Consider the following 20,611-nt stretch of genomic DNA (forward strand, 5'->3'; position numbering starts at 1 on the left):
ACCTAAGGGCTGTTGCTGCTGCCCAATATGGGGCTAAACTCATGATGGCAGGATTAAGAGTTTCACACTCTACCAACTGGGCTAGCCGGATTTGAAGTCAGTCAATTGCCCAGTCGCAATGTAGAAGGAGCCCCGAGGACATTTATTTCTGGAGCTGAGGTTCCCTGTCTGACATTTGCCTTCTTTCCTCGTTCGTTATGTCTCCAGCGAGCAAACCGGAGCTGTCACAAGGCTGGTTAGATGCTGCTCTCTAGCCTGAGAGCTGGGGTTGATTTAGCATGCTGCCGACATCAGCTGGTCAGAGTAACCAGGATGGGAGGATGGAATTTAGGATTCTCCCACCAGTGGGAGGTGCTGTTGGACTCACCTAGTGGGGGAGAGTCTGAAAAAGTTTCTCGGCTCCCAGAGAGGGGGCAGACAAGCCAGTTCCCCACATACATTTTCACAGGGAATCAGGTCCCCTGGGGAAAAACTCAAAAGAAGCCTGGCCCAGGAGTGTCAGAGAAGGGAATTACTGTTTGCTTTAGGAGATGGGTGAGGGAAACTTGCAGGTCCTTAGATCCCTCCAGCACCTGATAGAACCATTTGTGGGGAAGGTCTGGGGAAGCCGAGGAGGACAAGGAGACGGGCTTGCAGCGGTTGTGCAATCCCCATGCTCCCAGCAGAAGGGTCCGGGGGGCTCAGCACTCAGAACTCACAAGATGGCAAAGCTCAGAGCCCCGTTACAGGGAGTCAGACTGTGATCAGCTCACACCCAGGGCGAGCAACACCCCTCCCTTGGTCTCTATGCCAGAGCTCCTATCAGCTCAGAGTCCTTCCTGCAAGAGTGGGCTGCTGAGAGGGTTGCAATGGGGTAAATGAAGGCAGAGGAGGATTGTTCCTCATGGGGTTTTTTGTGTGGCTCTGTGATCCTGCTTGAGGAAGCGTCATTTGAGTTTCTTTCAGTGGCTTGGGTTGGGCTCAGGTTGTGACCCTGAGTACAGGGATTCCTGCACTTTCTGCTCCTAGCCCCTCAGGGAGTGGACAATGGAGCAGCTTCAGAAATTGGATAGAAAGTAGCCTAAGAAAATGTAGCATAAGTGAGACAACTCCTATCATCAACTCCCTGGTGGTCTAGTGGTTAGGATTTGGCACTTTCACTGCTAAGACTTGGGTTCAATTCCCAGTCAGAGAAAAGTGACTTCATAGCAAAAATGCTTCAGTTATTCTTCACTTGCAATGTAAACAAACCCATGTTATTTTCCTGATTCCCGCATCTTCCCAGTGTCTCCATGGCATGGGCGTCTCCAGGCACCAGCGCAACAAGCAGGTCCCTGGGGCAGTCAATAGAGAGGGGAGGCTTCAGCAGCAATTCAGCCCTCTCAGAGGGAAGGACTTGCCACCAAAAGTGGCAGAGGTAGAGCTGGGGCCGATTGCAGCTTTTTTTTTGTTTTTTGTCTGTTTGGCGTGGCAAAAACGCTGGAACTGGCCCTGCTCCATGGAAGACAATTTGTTAAATCCCAGATGAGTGGAATTATATCAGTTCTCAGCCTGAGTCCTTAGGTCTTAATCCTGAGGATATTGTCCCATTATGGGGCCATTTCCCACCTCTCTTTCCTAGGGAAACACAATTTCTTTGCACAGACACAGGAACAGCAAGATCTTTCTTTGTCCCTTGTGCAAAGCAGGGGGCCAAATTCCATGGAAACAATGATCAAGCCGAGGACCCTGGGCACATCCAGTCCTGGCTGTGAGATGTTCCCTCCCCTCTTTCTTTATGCCCCTGGTGTTATTTCATGGATTGTCTGTGATGGAGGAAAAGCTGAGTTCACTCCAGGTGGAGGGGAAAAAGGACCCTGAAAGTCTCAGGCCCCAACTCCTGGTACCAGGATCACTGAGGTGCTGGGAATCTGCATGGGAAAGGGACTGTGTGAATTGTCAAGGTGGGGAATGAATAACAATCTACAACTAGATCCACCTCATTAACCACTGACACAGGCTAATCCTGCTCAGATAGAAGGGAAACTGGGAGTGATTCTTTGCTGTTCAGCCATGGAAACAGTGACCCAATTGCACCGCAGTGAATGTGCTGGGGAAAGCTGGACTTCACAGGCAGGTGGCAATAGCAGATCCTAGAAACACCTGGAGCTCCCCATAGCACTGCTGCCACCAGGGTCAGGTGTTGAGCGACTCACAGCGCCCCTCCCCTCCCATTACCTTCCAGCATGGGGTGACAGCACCCCCCACCCAATGCAGGGGAGAGGGCTGAGTGTATCTCTGCACCCTGAGTCCAGGGCACCCACTCTCTCTGCCCCACACATAGAATCTGGCCCTGCTGCAAAGTGACCCCTATGAACAAGTAACCTCCAGGAGAGCAGGATTGACCCTCAGAGAGGGGAATGGGTTTCTTGTGAAGCTTTTAGGCCACTGGATTTGCTGGGAACAGGAGGGCTCTGAGTGTGACATCTAGGCCATTTGGGGATGTAGCTCAGTAATAGAGTGCATGCTTTGCATGTATGAGGTCCTGGGTTCAATCCCCAGCATCTCCATGTTCATTTTTTCACCCTGCTGCTTTGCTCATGCCCAGAGGGGATGTGGCCCACCAGTCTCCCTGCAGGAGTTTCAATCCTGCTCAGTGAGGGGGAAGTGCCAATTGCATGGAAGGTCGGGGGGGTTTCTGCTCCTAAGTCACCTCAGTACATGTAAGATTCCCACCCACTGTGCTGCTTGGGACAAGGGTAGATGAGAAGGGAGAATCCTCCAGCGCTGGAGGGAAAGGTCCCATCTGCACAGACTGAGAGGCAAGGAAACAGAGGGGCAGTCAGTGCTTAGAGAGGAGAGAGGTCAGTGATTTACACCCACCAGGGGACGCTGTCTTTTTGATTACCCCAGGGGTAGCTGTGTTAGTCTGGATCTGTAAAAAGCGACAGAGTCCTGTGGCACCTTACAGACTAACAGACATATAGGAGCATAAGTTTTCATGGGTGAATCCCCATTTCGTCAGATGAATGGAGTGGGAATTCTGTGAATGGCTAGCTATAACTAATCAGGAAGGAGATCTTGGAGTCATCATGGATAGCTCTCTGAAGACGACCACACCGTGTGCAGCGGCAATTAAAAAAGGAAACAGTATGTTAGGAATCATTAAAAAAAGGATAGAGAATAAGATGGAGAATATCTTATTGCCCTTATATATATGCATGGTACACCCACTTTTGAATACTGCATACAAATGTGGTCTCCTCATCTCAAAAAAGATATACTGGCACTAGAAAAGGTTCAGAGAAGAGCACTAAATTGATTAGGGTTTGGAATGGGTCCCATATGAGGAGAGATTAAAGAGACTAGTATCAGCGGGGTAGCCATGTTTGGGTACGTCTACACTACGGGATTATTCCAAATTTACATAAACCAGTTTTGTAAAACAGATTGTATAAAGTCGATTGCACGCGGCCAGACAACGCACATTAATTCGGCAGTGCGCATCCATGTTCCAAGGCTAGCGTCGATTTCCGGAGCATTGCACTGTGGGTAGCTATCCCAAAGCTATCCCATAGTTCCGGCAGTCTCCCCCACCCCTTGGAATTCTGGGTTGAGATCCCAGTCCCTGAGGGGGCAAAAATCATTGTCACGGGTGGTTCTGGGTACAGCCTCACCCCTCCCTCCGTGAAAGCAGCAGACAACCGTTTCACGCCTTTTTTCCTGGGTGAACTGTGCAGACGCCATAACACAGCAAGCATGGACCCTGCTCAGCTCAATATCACAATCGTGGACATTTTAAACACCTCGCACATTCTCGTGCAGTGTATGGTGAACCAGGACCTGCAAAGCCAGGCGAGGAGGAGGCGGCTACGGCACTGCGGCGATGAGAGTGATGAGGACATGGACACAGAATTCTCTCAAACCACGTCCGCCTGCGCTTTGGAGCTCCTGATGGTAATGGGGCAGATTCTATCCATTGAACGCCGATTTTGGGCCCAGGAAACAAGTACAGACTGGTGGGACCGCATTGTGTTGCAGGTGTGGGACGATTCGCAGTGGCTGCGAAACTTTTGCATGCGTAAGGGCACTTTCATGGAACTTTGTGACTTGCTTTCCCCTGCCCTGAAACGCCATAATACCAAGATGAGAGCAGCCCTCACAGTGGAGAAGTGAGTGGCAATAGCCCTCTGGAAGCTTGCAACACCAGACAGCTACCGGTCAGTCGGGAATCAATTTAGAGTTGGAAAATCTACTGTGGGGGCTGCTGTGATGCAAGTAGCCAAAGCAATCACTAAGCTGCTGCTACGAAAGGTTGTGACTCTGGGAAACGTGCAGGCCATAGTGGATGGCTTTGCTGCACTGGGATTCCCTAACTGTGTGGGGGGGGGGCGATAGATGGAACCCATATCCCTATCTTGGCACCGGAGCACCAGGGCACCCAGTACATAAACCACAAGGGGTACTTTTCAATGGTGCTGCAAGCACTGGTGGATCACAAGGGACGTTTCACCAACATCCACGTGGGATGGCCAGGGAGGGTTCATGATGCTCACGTCTTCAGAAGCACTACTCTGTTTAAACGGCTGCAGCAAGGGAATTACTTCCCAGACCAGAAAATAATAGTTGGGGATGTTGAAATGCCTGTCGTTATCCTGGGGGACCCAGCCTACCCCTTGATGCCATGGCTCATGAAGCCATACACAGGCAGCCTGGACAGTGGTCAGGAGCTGTTCAACTACAGGCTGGGAGGCTGAGGCAAATCACCTGGCCGCTGATTATGCGCAGCCAGACACTAGGGAGATTAGAAGAGCACACCAGGAAGCGGTGCGCATCAGAGAAGCTTTGAAAACGAGCTTCATCACTGGCCAGGGTAGGGTGTGACTGCTGTGTTTGTTTCCCCTTGATGAACCCCCACCCCCCTTGATTGACTCATTCCCTGTAAGCAACCCACCCTCCCCCTTCGATTACAGCTTACTTATGGAAATAAAGTCACTATATTTTAAAAATAATGTATTCTTTATTAATTCATTATAAAAAGAGGGAGAGAACTGAGAAGGTAGCCCGGGTGCGGTTTGGGAGGAGGATAGGAGGGATGGAGAAGCCCACTAAAAAAATGTCACAGTAACGACAGCCTTCTGGTTGGGCTGTCCATGGGGGTGGAGTGGGCGGGTGCACGGAGCCTTCCCCCACGCATTCTTACACGTCTGGGTGAGGAGGATGTGGAACATGGTGAGGGCTGGGGGGGTTATTCAGGGGCTGCAGCGGCACTCTGTGATCCTGCTGCCGTTCCTGAAGCTCCACCAGATGCCGGAGCATGTCAGTTTGATCATGCAGCAGCCCCAGAGTTGCATCCCGCCACCGCTGATCTTCCTGCCGCCACCTCTGATCTTCCTGCCGATCTTCCTGCCACCACCTCTCATCTCGGGTGTCCTTTCTGTCCTCACGTTCACTGGCATCTTTCCTGTAATTTGATACCACCTCCTTCCACTCATTCAGATGAGCTTTTTCCTTGCGGGTAACTTCCATAATATCCGAGAACATTTCATCTCGTGTCTTCTTTTTCCTCCGCCTTATCTGAGCTAGCCTTTGGGATGGAGCAGGGAGGCTTGAAAAATTTGCAGCTGCACGAGGGAGGGAAAAAAGGGAGAGAAGTATTTAAAAAGATACATTTTAGAGAACAATGGTTATACTCTTTCACAGTCAACAGCACTATTCACCTTACCTAGCACATGTGATTTCACTACAAGGTCGCATTTTTTATTTTAATATTGAGTGCCTGCAGCTCTGGGGTTACAGATCTCACAGACACTGGTCCGGGCATCAGAATTCAGCTTGCATGCGGCCATGGTAAGCCACTGTCTTTCGCCTTCTGCAGTGCTTTACCCATCCCCCCACCGCATGGCTGGTACCCACTGCGTTGCTGTTAGCTGGGAAGATCCCCGCTGACCAAACGCGAAAAAGATCATCGGTATTTCACTCCTCCCCTCCCCCCGCTTGGCTACGTGCAGGAAATGATTTTTTTTAAGCTGCATTCCATGAACCCAGTAGGAAAATGGCCATCTCTGTGTCCCCTTAACTAAATTCCTGATTTTCAACCAGGTTACCCTGAACGATATCACTTTGCTGAGGATAACACAGCGAGATAAAGAACGGATGTTTCTTGAATGCCAGCAATCACCGGGACCATACGCAGCTATGCTTTGCCATGCAATGATACCTGCTTACTTGCTACATGCATGGCGTGGTAAAGTGTCCTACCATGGTGGACGGAACAAGGCTGCCTTGCCCAGAAACCTTCTGCAAAGGCTTTTGGAGTACCTCCAGGAGCGCTTCATCGAGATGTCCCTGGAGGATTTCCACTCAATCCCCAGACATGTTAACAAACTTTTCTAAGTAACTTTACTGGATGTGAATGCATCCCACGTCCTCAGGGCAAATCAATCATTAAAAAACGCTTGCTTAAACAACAATGTTTGATATTTGCAAAGCTACACTCACCAGAGGTCCCTTTCATGGCTTCATTGTCTGTAGTTGCTTGGGAGGGCTGGGAGGCTAATTCCGTCTGGGTCAGGAAAAGCTCCTGGCTGTTGGGGCTAATGGAGTGCTGTGTGCTTTCTGCAAGGTCATCTCAATCAGCTTCCTCATCGTATTCTTCCCCATCCGCATAATCCTCAGCCATGACGATTACACCCCCCACGTCGGAATCCAAGGACAGGGGTGGAGTACTTGTGGCGCAGCCCCCTAAAATTGCATGCAGCTCAGCGTAGAAGCGGCATGTTTTTGGCCCTGCAACGGACTTTCTGTTTGCTTCTTTGGTTTTCTGGTAGGCTTGTCTGAGCTCCTTAACTTTCACTCTGCACTGCACTGAGTCCCTGCTGTGGCCTTTATCCAGCATAGACTTTGCAATTCTTTCAAATACTTTTTCATTTCATCTTTTGGAATGCAGTTCTGTTAGCACTGAATCCTCTCCCCATATAGCGATCAGATCCAGTACCTCCCATGCAGTCCATGCTGGAGCTCTTTTTCGATTCTCAGGAGACTGCATTGTTACCTGTGCAGATGAGCTGTGCGTGGTCACCTGTGCTGATGAGCTCTCCATGCTGGGGAAGCTTGAAATGAATTTCAAAAGTTCGCGGGGCCAGCGCATCTGAGTTCAGAAGGCTGTCCAGAGTGGTCACAGTGGTGCACTGTGGGATACCGCCCGGAGGCCAATACCGTCGATTTGCGGCCACACTAACCATATTCCGATATGTTAATCCCAATATTAGCGCTACTCCTCTCATTAGGGAGGAGTACAGAAATCAATTTAAAGAGCCCTTTATATCGATATGAAGGGCCTCTTAGTGTGGACGGGTGTGGTGTTAAATCGGTTTAACGCTCCTAAAACCGGTTTAAACACGTAGTGTAGACCAGGCCTGGGAATAGAAAAGGAGCTCTCTGAGGCAGAGCCCGTCCTTCAAAATCCTTAAGGTCACTGACTTGCTTCTGCATATGTCTTGGGGGTATAGCTCAGTGGTAGAGTGCTTGACTGCAGATCAAGTGGTTCTTGGTTCAAATCCAAGTGCCCCCTCACAAACTTAGTCCTTCAGTAAAAGTAATTTTATTTTCAGGAGCTCCGCTAAATAGGGATCCCTGAAATGAATGGACACACTCAATGTTTTCCTGTGCAAATGCATAAAAACCTAGCAAACATGTCCCCCAGCTGAAATCAGTTCCAATCCTCTAAGTGTCTAAGTTTGTTTTCATCAACTAAACAAAGGCACATGAAGACACATTTGCAGGTCCTTGGCCTCCATGGGCTACAATGTGCAGAAGAACAAGAACCACATCCACTTGGGAGGCATGGACTAGTCTGTATTACATTTGGTAAGTAAGTTGCCATTGGGACTGAAAACTCTACTGGGGGTGGACAGGAGCCTGTTACAAAATTAAAATAACCAAGATTTACCAAACTCCCTGTTACACATTCAATCCTCTGTTTGTGCACACGGCATCAACTGGGGCTCTAATAAATGGCAGCCTTCCTTTAACACAGATCGTTGTTCCTTGTAACTTTCAGATGCATTCGAATGGCAGCTGTTTACAGGTCATGTGCTGCTAGTTCATGAGCAGGAGCAGAGTCTCTGTAAGTTTACCAGCCATAGAGCTTGTTATGTCTGCATCTAAGGGTATGTCTACACTACAAGACTATTTCGAATAAACTTAAGTCGAATTTGTGGATTCTACCTTATGAAGTCGAATTTGTGTATCCACACTAAATACACTAATTTGACTGTGTGAGTCCACAGTAACGGGGCCAGCGTCGACTTTGGAAGCGGTGCACTGTGGGAAGCTATCCCACAGTTCCCGCAGTCCCCGCTGCCCATTGGAATGCTGGGTAGAGCCCCCAATGCCTGCTGGGGGAAAAATGTGTCGAGGGTGGTTTTGGGTAACTGTCATCATTGAACCGTCAATCACGTCCTCCCTCCCTCCCTGAAAGCGCCTGTGGGCAATCTGTTCGTGCACTTTTCTGGTCAGTGACAGCGCGGACGCCACAGCACTGCGAGCATGGAGCCTGCTGCAGTTATGGCCGTTTTCACCTCCTCGCACCTTATCGTCCACCTCTTCCACAGTCAGCTGCTGAGAAATTGGGCTACTTTTCAATGGTGCTGCAAGCAGTGGTGGACCATAGGGGACGTTTTACCAATGTCAACGTCGGGTGGCCAGGCAAGGTTCATGATGCGTGTGTTTTCAGGAACTGTGGTCTGTTTAGATGCCTGCAGGAAGGTAGTTTCTTCCCGGACCACAAAATAACTGTTGGGGATGTGCAGATGCCTATAGTGATCCTCGGGGACCCAGCCTACCCGCTAATGCCCTGGCTCATGAAGCCCTATACAGGCGCCTGGGACAGCGACAAGGAACTCTTCAAATACCAGCGAGCAGCGAGCAGCATGACCTGTGACTGTTCAGTTTCTTTACAGAGAAGCTGAACCTGCCCCTGTTTCTTTACCCAGTTACTGTTGACTAGCCTCTGCAGTTACATACCCCATTCACCCCGTTTCCCCCACTTCCAACACACGTGTAAAAATAAAATACATGTTCCATTGTTACTTAACAAAGGTTTCTTTATTAATGACTTTGCGTTAAAGGGTTGAAACTGGGACGCAGACTGTGCTGGGTAGGGTGTGCGGTGATGTAAAGACCGCCTCTAAACTCAAGGAATGACAGGCTCCTGCTCCTAGAGCGGTCCGATGTGCCGGACTGCTTGTTTCAATGGAGCCTGCCATCCCTCCTTTTTGGGATTCTGTGTGCGGGGGCTATGTGACCTTGTGGCGGAGGAGGACGGATACAGATTCCTCTGCTGCGTGACTCTGCGGTTCAGGACAAGGACCGCTGCATAAGATCTGTAACCGCCCTCCCCCGCTACAAACTCACGTCCCCGCCACCCACACAGAACCTGGAAACCACCTCCCATACCGACCAGGGTGCCTACTGACTGCACTGTGTGTGTGACCTGCTGCAGATCCTGCCCCCGTGTCTGTACCCTGGTAAAGGTGACTGTCCTATGCAATTACCAACCCCCTTCCCCACCCCACCCTTCAAACACAGTCTTCTGTACAAAAATATGATGGAAACAGTAATTAACAGCAAAGTATTTTTAATAATCAACTAGACAGTTAGGGGATGAAACTGGGATTGGGGCTTGGGTGAGTCAGGAAGGGAAGGACTTCTCAAAATTTAGGGAATGAGAGCTTTTTGGTAATTGAGCACTCTGCTGGGGTGCAGTGACAGTTTTCACGGCCCCTGGCACCCCTCCTTCTTGTTATTTTGGGTGAGGGGGGTATGGGACTTTGTGGCGGGGGAGGGCGGTTGCAGATACACTGCAGGGGAGCTCTGTCCTCCTGCCTGCGGTCCTGCAGAACATCTACAAGGCGCCGGAGCGTGTCCGTTTGCTCCCTCATTAGTTGAAGCAGCGTTTCAGTCGCCTGCTTGTCTTCCTCACGCCACCTCTCCTCCCGTTCGCTGTGTGAGCACTGGTACTGAGAGAGGTTCTCCCTCCACTGGCTCTGCTGGGCCGCCTCAGCTCGGGAGCAGCCCATAAGTTCAGCGAACATCTTGTCCCGTGTCTTTTTCTTTCGCCGCCTAATCTCTGCCAGCCTCTGTGAGGGGGATGCTGGGGCAGGTCTGGAGACAGTCAAAGCTGTGTGATGGGAAAAAGGGAGTGAATTCCTTGCAAAGATACATTTTTGAGAACAATGAACACAGTCTAGTCTGTCTCTGTGAACAAGACCATGCACAGCACCTATCTCGTGCGCACTCCTGCTGCAGGCAATCCGGAAAGCACAAACTCTGCCCCTGTTCCACTCCCTTGCAGTCTCCTCCGACCCTTGGAATTCAGGGTTGAGATCCCAGTACCTGATGGGGCAATAATCATTGTCACGGGTGGTTCTGGGTAACTGTCGTCAGTCGTTCCTTCCTCCGGGAAAGCAACGGCAGACAATCATTTCGTGCCCTTTTTCGCTGGATTGCCCTGGCAGACGCCATAGCATGGCAACCATGGAGCCTGTTTTGCCTTTTGTCACTGTCACCATATGTGTACAGAGGCGATTCAGCAGCGCTACACAGCAGCATTCATTTGCTTTTGCATGACAGCAGAGATGGTTAGCAGCCGTTCTGTACCGTCAACCGTGCCATTGTAAATTGGCGATGAGATGATGGTTACCAGTCCTATTGCACTATACCTTCTGCTGCTGTCATAGGTGCCTCTGGCTGAGATCAGCCGGGGGCGCAAAAGACAAAACTGGGAAAGACTCCCCGAGTCAATCCCTCCTTTATGGTATCTAAAAATAGAATCAGTCCTGCCTAGAATATGGGGCAAGTGTACTAGAGATCCAGTGTATCAGAGAACCAGAGAGCACAGCCGCTCCATGTCAGATCATGCAGGAATGATGAGCTGCATGCCATTCACAGGGGGTGCTCCTGCAACAACCCCACCTGTTGCTTCCCTCTTCCCCCAGCCTTCCTGGGCTACCATTGCAGTGTCCACCCATTTGTGTGCTGAAGTAATAAAGAATGCAGGAATAAGAAACAGTGACTTGTTAGTGAAATGAAATGAGGGGAAGGCAGCCTCCAGCTGCTATGATAGTCCAGGCAGTACAAAATCTTAAAGACAGTTACCAGCCATTCTGTACCGTCTACTGGGAAGCAGTAGCACTCATGGGCTGATGATGAGGATGGATAGCAGTCATATTGCACTACACCATCTGCCACAAGGCTGATGATGATGACGGATATCAGTCATATTGTACCGTCAGCCACCCATGAGGCGGGGGGGAGGATGCTACAGTACAGTGCCGCAGCATCGCATCTACTAGCAGCATTCAGTACACATAGGGTAATATTTAAAAGAGTCAAGAAACGATTTTTTTCCCTTTTCCTTCTGGGGGTGGGGGGTGCGGGTACATTGACGAGCTATGCCCTGAACCACCGCGGACACTGTTTTTGACCCTAGAAGCATTTGGAGCTCAGCCAAGAATGCAAATGCTTTTCGGAGACTGCAGGAACTGTGGGATATCTTGCGTCCTCAGTCCCCCCTCCCTCCCTCCATGAGCGTCCATTTGATTCTTTGGCTTTCCGTTATGCTTGTCACGCAGCAGCGTGCTGAGTCTCTGCTACGCCATCTGTCTGGAGATTTTTTTTAAATACTTTGGACTAGGCGTAACATTACAGTAATTCCCCTAATTAGATGCAGGAGTCTCCGAGTGAGATCACCCTGAGGACGGTCACGGAAGGAGATAGAGAGCGCATGCTGCGTGAAAGCCAGCACAAACCAGGGGCCTATGCATCCATGCTCTGGGAGGTAATGCTCCCTGAACACCTCATGAAAGCCTGGCGCGGAAAAGTGTGCTGCCACGGAGCACCCAATAAGACAGCTCTCCCCAGGAACCTCCTGCGGAGGCTTTTCGATTACCTCCAGGAAAGCTGTGTGGAGATCTCCCAGGAGGATTTCTGTTCTATCCCCATATATAGAGACCTCCTTTTCACATAGTTCAGATTCCGGTTCCATTAATAATAAAAGTTTACATGTTTAAAGCACTTACCGACTGATCCTTCCCATGATTCAGGGTCCGGGTTAACGGCCGGGGAGGGGTTGGTAGGGGATCTCCGTGAGGGTGATGAAGAGATCCTGGCTGTCGGGGAAACCAGCGTTGTAAGCACTGTCGCCTGCCTCGTCCTCCACAAACCCTTCCTCATCTTCCCCATCAGCGAACATCGCCGAGGAACTGGCCGTCGACACTATCCCATCGTCAGAGTCCACGGTCACTGGTGGGTCAGTGGTGGCAGGCTACGGAGCGTCCGTTTGCCGCTTTGGTCTTCTGGTAGCCTTGTCTCAGGTCCTTGATTTTCACGCGGCGCTGTGTTGCATCCCGCCTGTATCCTCTGTCTCTCATGGCTTTGGAGACCTTCTCGTAGGTCTTTGCATTCCGTTTGTTGGAGCGCAGCTCCGAAAGCACAGACTCATCGCCCCACACACCGATCAGATCCAAGACTTCCTGGTCAGTCTATGCTGGGTCCCTCTTTCTATTCAGAGATTACATGAACTCCTCTGCTGGAGAGCTCTGCATTGCTGCCGGTGCTGCTGAGCTCGCCCCGATGTCCAATCACGAAATGAGATTCAAACTGTCCAGACAGGAAAAGGAATTCAAATTTTCCCGGGGCTTTTCCTGTGTGGCTGATCAGAACATCCAAGCTCAGACTGCTGTCCAGAGCGTCAACAGAGTGGTGCACTGTGGGATAGCTGCCGGAGCTACTAAGTTCGATTTGCATCCACACCTAGCCTAATTCGACATAGCCATGTCGAATTTAGCGTTACTCCCCTCGTTGGGGAGGAGTACCGAATTCGAACTAAAGAGCCCTCTATGTCGAATTAAATGGCTTCCTAGTGTGGATGGGTGCACGGTTAATTCGAATTAATGCTGCTAAATTCGAATTAAAGTCCTAGTGTAGACCAGGCCTAAGTAAGTGCAGAGTTATTTCAATGGCTCCTACACTGACATCTGCTGCCCCTTTTGGCTGGTTAATCACACTATTTGGAACCTGCTCCTAAAATTACACCCCTCAACTGCTAGAACAGGGCCTCATCCTCCCTGATTGATCTAACCTCGTTATCTCTAGCTTGCTTCTTGCTTGCTTATATATACCTGCCCCTGGAAATTTCCACTCTTGCATCCGACGAAGTGGGTATTCACCCACGAAAGCTCATGCTGCAAAACGTCTGTTAGTCTATAAGGTGCCACAGGATTCTTTGCTGCTTTTACAGAACCAGACTAACACGGCTACCCTCTGATACCCTTCCTGGGAGTGTCAAACTGCCCAAGGAAACTTCACTGAGTTTCAAGTGCAGCACAAGCAGGGAGATGAGGGGACAGCACAGGGATCGCAGACCTTCTCTTTTGTCACAGGGAACAGGGTTGGGGGCTAGTACTCATGACTGTGGGGTTCTAGTCCTGGCTGTGGGAGGAAAGGGGCATCTAGTGGATTAGCGTTGGGAGCCTAGACATCAAAGAGAAAACATCTCCCTTTTCAGCTTCAATGCACATTGAACGAGAACATGGCTTCTCATCTCTTCGATTTCAGAGGAGCAGCCATGTTAGTCTGTATCCTCAAAAAGAACAGGAGTATGTGTGGCACCTTAGAGACTAACACGTTTCTTAGGTTCTGTTGCCATCATGTGGCCATTTCATTTCACTTCTTATTGTTAAAAGGTTTGGGTACTTTGCACAGAAACATCATTTCCTTGGGAGAGACGGAGAAGTGGAAGCTGCATTGATTTAATCCTCTGAAAATTAGATAAGGATTAAAATATTCCCCAGACAGCTCAGTCCCAACCATCCTCCCTCAGTACTGCCAGTGGAGCTCAGTTCTGTCCCATGGCCCCAAGAACTGCTGGGTGCAAGTCCTGGGTCTGATGTGAAGTAAGAAAAAAAAGATAATGGAGGTACCCTATCCCCTAGAACTGGAAGGGACCATTGAGTCCAGCCCCCTGCCTTCACTAGCAGGACTGAGGACTGATTTTGCCCCAGATTCCTAAGTGCTCCCCTCAATAATTAAACTCACAATGCTGCATTTAGTAAGTTAATAAGCAAACCACTGAGCTATCCCTCCCCTAAGTAACATAGGGGTGACTCTGTCTGCCTAGACTTTTCAGTAGATAAATTGAGACACACCCTGCTTGGGGAAGGAGATACAGATGTGTCGTTTGATTGTTTTTCTCATGTTAAATGTACTTGATCATTTCCATGGCAAAAATATTTGTATGAGACCATGAAAAACGGAAGAAACTGTGAAAATACCCATGGGAGAGAGGGGGTTTCTGAGAGCCAGGGCAGATATGGAGATTTTTATGAAAGGGGAGCGGCCAAAGCAGGGCCTTAGCTGGAGCAAAGGGGGAGGTCTTTTGTGCAGTTTCATTTCAGCCAGCCTCACATCCTGTAGTCCCTACTTCTCCATCCCACCAACAAAGCCACCTGTGACTCCTGAGACAGCCCCACTGCAAAAACTGCAGAGCCCCCAGCACTCCCTCTCCTAGCTGGATCCCCTGGCAGCCAGAGCTCTCCGCAGAACTGCCGTGGTTGCTCTCCTGGGTCTCTGGTCAAGGACGGCTACCGGCTTCTCCTGAGAATGTAGCTGAGAAATGACTCACCCTTCTCTAGATTCTCACCCGTGGGCTCTGAGAAGCAGGATGGGGCCTGTATGATAAAGTCCAGGCAACATTCCCCTCTCATCCCAACCCTGGTATGTCGCCAGTAGCTGCTGTCCCTGGGTAGCAGCCAAGGATGTTTCCCACCATTCAGGAGACCCCAACCTGGGACTAAAGTCAGCTTCAGGCTTCTCCTCTCTCCCTTCTTGGAATCAAGTTCATGTTTTTACCAAGAGTTAAAGCAGCCCGAACCCCCAGAGTCTGGATCAATGTCACAAGTTCCCAGTGTCTCCATGGAAGAGAATTTGTTAAATCCCAGATGAGGGGGGTTAAATCAGTTCTCAGCCCGAGTCCTTAGGTCTCAATCCTGAGGATATTGTCCCATCATGGGGCCATTTCCCACCCCTCTTTCCTAGGGAAGCACAATTTTATTTGCACAGACACAGGAACAGCAAGATCTTTCTCTGTCCCTTGTGCAAAGCAGGGGCCAAATTCCATGGAAACAATGGATGAGTTGGGGGCCCTGGGCACATCCAGCCTTGGCCTTGAGATGTTCCCTCCCCTCTTTCTTTATGCCCCTGGTGTTATTTCATGGATTGTCTGGGATAGGGGAAAAGCTGAGTTCTCTCCAGGTGGAGGGGGAAAAAACCATGAAAGTCTCAGGCCCCAACCCCTGCTACCAGGATCACTGAGGTGCTGGGAATCTGCCTGGGAAAGGGATGGTGTGTATTGTCAAGGTGGGGAATGAATAACAATTTACAACAAGAGCCACCTCATTAACCACTGACACAGGCTAATCCTGCTACCGATAGAAGGGAAACTGGGAGCGATTCTTTGCTGTTCAGCCATGGAAACAGTGACCCAATTGCACCACAGTGAATGTGCTGGGGAAAGCTGGACTTCACAGGCAGGTAGAAAGAGCAGATCCTAGAAACACCTGGAGCTCCCCACAGCACTGCTGCCACCAGGGTCAGGTGTTGAGTGACTCACAGTGCCCACGCCCCGACACATTACCTTCCAGCAGGGGGTGGCAGCAGTCCCCACCCAATGCAGGGGAGAGGGCTGAGTGTATGTCTGCACCCGGAGTCCAGGGCACCCACTGTCTCTGCCCCACACATCGAATCTGGCCCTGCTGCAAAGTGACCCCTAAGAACTAACAGCCTCCAGGACAGCAGGTTTGGCCCTCAGAGCAGGGAATGTGTCCCTCATGCTGCTTTTAGGCCACTAGGTGCTCTGGAAACAGGAGGGCTCTGAGTGTAACCTATAGCACACACAGTCCATCTGGGGATGTAGCTCAGTGGTAAAGCACATGCTTTGCATGTATGAGGTCCTGGGTTCAATCCCCAGCATCTCCAGGTTCTTTTCACCCTGCTGCTTTGCTCATGCCCAAAGCAGGTGTCTCCCTGCAGGAATTTCAATCCTGCTTGGTGAGAGGCAAGTGCCAATTGCATGCAAGGTGTGGGTGGGGTTTCTGCGCCTCTGTGCATGTAAGATTCCCACCTGCTGTGCTGCTTGGGACAAGGGGTAGATGAGAAGGGCAAATCCTCCAGCACTGGAGGGAAAGGTCCCATCTGCACAGACTGAGAGGCAAAGACTAAACTTATTTCTTGTCTGGGCCCAATCTTTTCACCTGGCATAGCTCTTGTTCCAGCTCAGGTGGTAGCTGGGGGATGTCTCATGACTGCAGCCATGTTTGTTCAGTTCCACCCCCTTATACAGCTTTGGTACAAGGCAGGAATCTTTTGTCTCTCTCCTGAGGAAGAGCCCCAGGTTTAAGATGTGTCAGAGGGGTAGCCGTGTTAGTCTGGTTCTGTAGAAGCAGCAAAGAATCCTGTGGCACCTTATAGACTAACAGACGTTTTGCAGCATGAGCTTTCGTGGGTGAATACCCACTTCTTCGGATGCAAGGTTTAAGATGGATTCCTGTACCAGGTGACATGGTCACATGTCCTGTGAGACCCCCTCCAAGCCTTCATTCTTCCTGGCCTGACTCACAGATGGTGCAGGACAGAGCCATCTCCAGTCTATTGTCCTGGTTAATGGGCCATCAAGAGTCCAAACCACTATTAATGGCCCACACTTTGCATCATTACAACAGGACCACAGAGTTATAGTTCATATTTCTAGTTTCAGATACAAGAATGATCGGTTCATACAAATAGGATGAACACACACAGTAGATTATAAGCTTTGTAATGATACCTTACAAGAGACCTTTTGCATGAAGCATAGTCCAGTCACTTTATATTCATACTCATTAGCATATTTTCATAAAATCCTATGGAGTGCAAGGTCACAGCAGGGAAAGGGTTTTACTGCAGCACCTGGGAGCAGTTGAGTTGCATGTTCAGGCTGTGGTATGAGTTCCTCCAGGTTTCTCGTAAGCACACAGGGACCTTAGCGGGTGCTCTCGATACAGGAATGGCCCCAACACGATAAAGTGATGGGGATTGCATTATTTCTTTTTAATTCTTGTATTTCCAATGACAGTTCTGTATAACTGTGTTTTCTCCTGGATTTGATATTTAACTAAAGAAAGAATAAGGCCTCAGGATGGAGGAGCAGGCTGGGGCTAGGACTGCTAAGAGAGCGAGAGTAGCAGGTTTTCTGTATTGTTTCCTGCCCTCATTTTCATGACTAATTTCTCTTCTGCATTAAATTTACCTTTTTTTAACATGTGAACCTGACTAGTTCAGTTGGTAAAACATCAGGCTTTTAATCTGAGGGTGTAGGGTTCAAGTCACTGGTCAGCTGAGAAAACAGTTCTCTGTGTAATATGCCCCCAAGATCTTTAGAAGGTGTCTTTGGAGGACTCTTCTTGACTTCAGCTTCTTCTTTTCAGGACATGGCCTTTCCCAGGAAGGGCCCTTTACTGCCTGAGACTGAAGGTGCTACTGCCTCACCTGTCCACTGGCCTCACAGTCTGGAGGAAGAAAGGCCTCTGGGCCTGCAGCAAAGTGCTGTGTGCTGACTTTTTGAGCAAATGCAGGGCTGGCCAGAGAGGCATGTTCCCACTGAGTCCTCCCTGCCAGAAAAAATTGTCCCCACAGACAGGGGCGGCTCCAGGCCCCAGCACACCAAGCGCGTGCTTGGGACAGCAAGCCGCAGGGGGCGCTCTGCCGTCGCAGCGAGGGCAGCAGGCAGACTGCGTTCGGCAGCATGCCTGTGAAGGGTCCGCTGGTCCTGCGACTTCGGTGACCTCCCGCAGGCAAGCCACCAAAGGCAACCTGCCTGCCGTGCTTGGGGTGGCAAAATGCCTAGAGCCGCCCCTGCCCACAGAGTCCTCAATACTGGAAGTCTACAGTAATCAACAGGTGCTCTGCTGGTCCTATGGTGTAAGGGCCAGCACTCAGGACTTTGAATCCTGCAACCTGAGTTGAAGTCTCAGTGGAATCTGAGAACAATTCCTGTGCTACAAACCCTGCTGGGTCTTCCAAGGCTCTGTCTTGCTTTCTCAAAGGCCATGAAAGCCACTAAAAAAGGGTTTTTTTTCCTGCTGATAATAGCTCACCTTAACTGATCACTCTCATTATAGTGTGTATGGCAACATCCAATTTTTCATGTTCTGTTTGTATACATATATATATATATATATCTTCCTGCTGTATTTTCCACTGCATGCATCCAATGAAGTTGGTTTTAGCCCAGGAAAGCTTATGCTCAAATAAATTTGTTAGTTTCTAAGGTGCCAAAAGTACTCCTTGTTCTTTTTGCAGATAAATTCATGGAGGTTAAGTCCATGAATGGCTATTAGCCAAGATGGGTAAGGAATGGTGCCCCTAGCCTGTTTGTCAGAGGGGGGAGATGGATGGCAGGAGAGAGAGATCACTTGCTCATTACCTGTTAGGTTCAGTTCCTCTGGGGCACCGGGCATTGGCCACTGTTGGCAGATAGGATGTGGGATTGGATGGACCTTTGGTCTGACCCAATATGGTCATTCTTATGTTCTTAGGAAGGGAGGAGCAGAGCCCTGTGACAGAGTTTCTGTAGTGTAGTGGTTCTCATGTTTACCTAACTTGTAAAAGGTCCCTGGTTCAAAGCCAGACAGAAACATGCTGCCTTAATTTTCCCAGCTCCTACTGGCCTGTCCCTGCTGTTGTAGGAGCAATTTATCTACTGAAAAGTCTAGGCAGACAGAGTCACCCCTATGTTACTTAGGGGAGGGATAGCTCAGTGGTTTGCTTATTAACTTACTAAATGCAGCATTGTGAGTTTAATTATTGAGGGGAGCACTTAGGAATCTGGGGCAAAATCAGTCCTCAGTCCTGCTAGTGAAGGCAGGGGGCTGGACTCAATGGTCCCTTCCAGTTCTAGGGGATAGGGTACCTCCATTATCTTTTTTTTCTTACTTCACATCAGACCCAGGACTTGCACCCAGCAGTTCTTGGGGCCATGGGACAGAACTGAGCTCCACTGGCAGTACTGAGGGAGGATGGTTGGGACTGAGCTGTCTGGGGAATATTTTAATCCTTATCTAATTTTCAGAGGATTAAATCAATGCAGCTTCCACTTCTCCGTCTCTCCCAAGGAAACGATGTTTCTGTGCAAAGTACCCAAACCTTTTAACAATAAGAAGTGAAATGAAATGGCCACATGATGGCAACAGAACCTAAGAAACGTGTTAGTCTCTAAGGTGCCACACATACTCCTGTTCTTTTTGAGGATACAGACTAACATGGCTGCTCCTCTGAAATCGAAGAGATGAGAAGCCATGTTCTCGTTCAATGTGCATTGAAGCTGAAAAGGGAGATGTTTTCTCTTTGATGTCTAGGCTCCCAACGCTAATCCACTAGATGCCCCTTTCCTCCCACAGCCAGGACTAGAACCCCACAGTCATGAGTACTAGCCCCCAACCCTGTTCCCTGTGACAAAAGAGAAGGTCTGCGATCCCTGTGCTGTCCCCTCATCTCCCTGCTTGTGCTGCACTTGAAACTCAGTGAAGTTTCCTTGGGCAGTTTTGACACTCCCAGGAAGGGTATCAGAGGGGTAGCCGTGTTAGTCTGGTTCTGTAAAAGCAGCAAAGAATCCTGTGGCACCTTATAGACTAACAGACGTTTTGCAGCATGAGCTTTCGTGGGTGAATACCCACTTCGTCGGATGCAAGAGTGGAAATTTCCAGGGGCAGGTATATATAAGCAAGCAAGAAGCAAGCTAGAGATAACGAGGTTAGATCAATCAGGGAGGATGAGGCCCTGTTCTAGCAGTTGAGGGGTGTAATTTTAGGAGCAGGTTCCAAATAGTGTGATTAACCAGCCAGAAGGGGCAGCAGATGTCAGTGTAGGAGCCATTGAAATAACTCTGCACTTACTTAGGCCTGGTCTACACTAGGACTTTAATTCGAATTTAGCAGCATTAATTCGAATTAACCGTGCACCCATCCACACTAGGAAGCCATTTAACCTCTCACTGTACTGGACCTAGGTGCTGATTGGAATTGAACTTCCTCTGCTCCCACTTCTGTCTCCTCTCCCTCTCTGAATGCCTGTGAAGTGGCTTTTCCCCTCCCGCTCCCTCCTGGAATGCTCATGGGATGAATGGGCTGGTTGAAGAGCAGAAGAGCTCCCAGGTAGACAAGGTGTCTGGGACTCTAATTAGGCAGCAATCACACACCCAGAGCATGGACACTGCCCAAGGTGGAGTGTGACCCACCAGATTCAGCCAAGTCATCTCTAGTCGCAGGCCATGAGGTACAGGCCCTTAAAAGGGGAAGGGGCCCTGTGCTCAGGAGAGCACTCATAAGCTTGTACCTCCAGTGAATGCCCTTCGCCCGGACTGCCTGGCCAGTGGTTCTCTGCGTTGTATTTCATTGTGCCTCAGGAAGACTTACCTTCATCACACCATCCATAGCTGCGCTGTGGGACACTTACCTTGCAGAATCCTGACATCTCCAGTGCTGTGCCTGTCCTGGAAGTGTGAGTGTGTCACCCCCCGCCCCGCTTCGTTTGAGCTTAGCTATCAATATAATAAACG

General features: G+C 49.8%; 4 non-coding genes and 1 pseudogene across 4 annotated transcripts; 4 read left to right on the forward strand and 1 right to left on the reverse strand.

The window, feature by feature from the left end:
* LOC120375816 overlaps positions 1 to 20,611 on the reverse strand; it is a 647,258-nt pseudogene that overhangs the window by 616,643 nt on the left and 10,004 nt on the right.
* TRNAE-UUC lies at positions 1,103 to 1,174 on the forward strand. The gene has a single exon. It is a non-coding gene; the product is annotated as a tRNA-Glu (tRNA).
* On the forward strand, positions 2,457 to 2,528 carry TRNAA-UGC. The gene has a single exon. It is a non-coding gene; the product is annotated as a tRNA-Ala (tRNA).
* On the forward strand, positions 7,460 to 7,531 carry TRNAC-GCA. The gene has a single exon. It is a non-coding gene; the product is annotated as a tRNA-Cys (tRNA).
* Positions 15,925 to 15,996, forward strand: TRNAA-UGC. Its single transcript has one exon. It is a non-coding gene; the product is annotated as a tRNA-Ala (tRNA).

The sequence above is a fragment of the Mauremys reevesii genome, linkage group 12 (genome assembly GCF_016161935.1).
Source record: "Mauremys reevesii isolate NIE-2019 linkage group 12, ASM1616193v1, whole genome shotgun sequence".
Classification (NCBI taxonomy): Eukaryota; Metazoa; Chordata; order Testudines; family Geoemydidae; genus Mauremys; species Mauremys reevesii.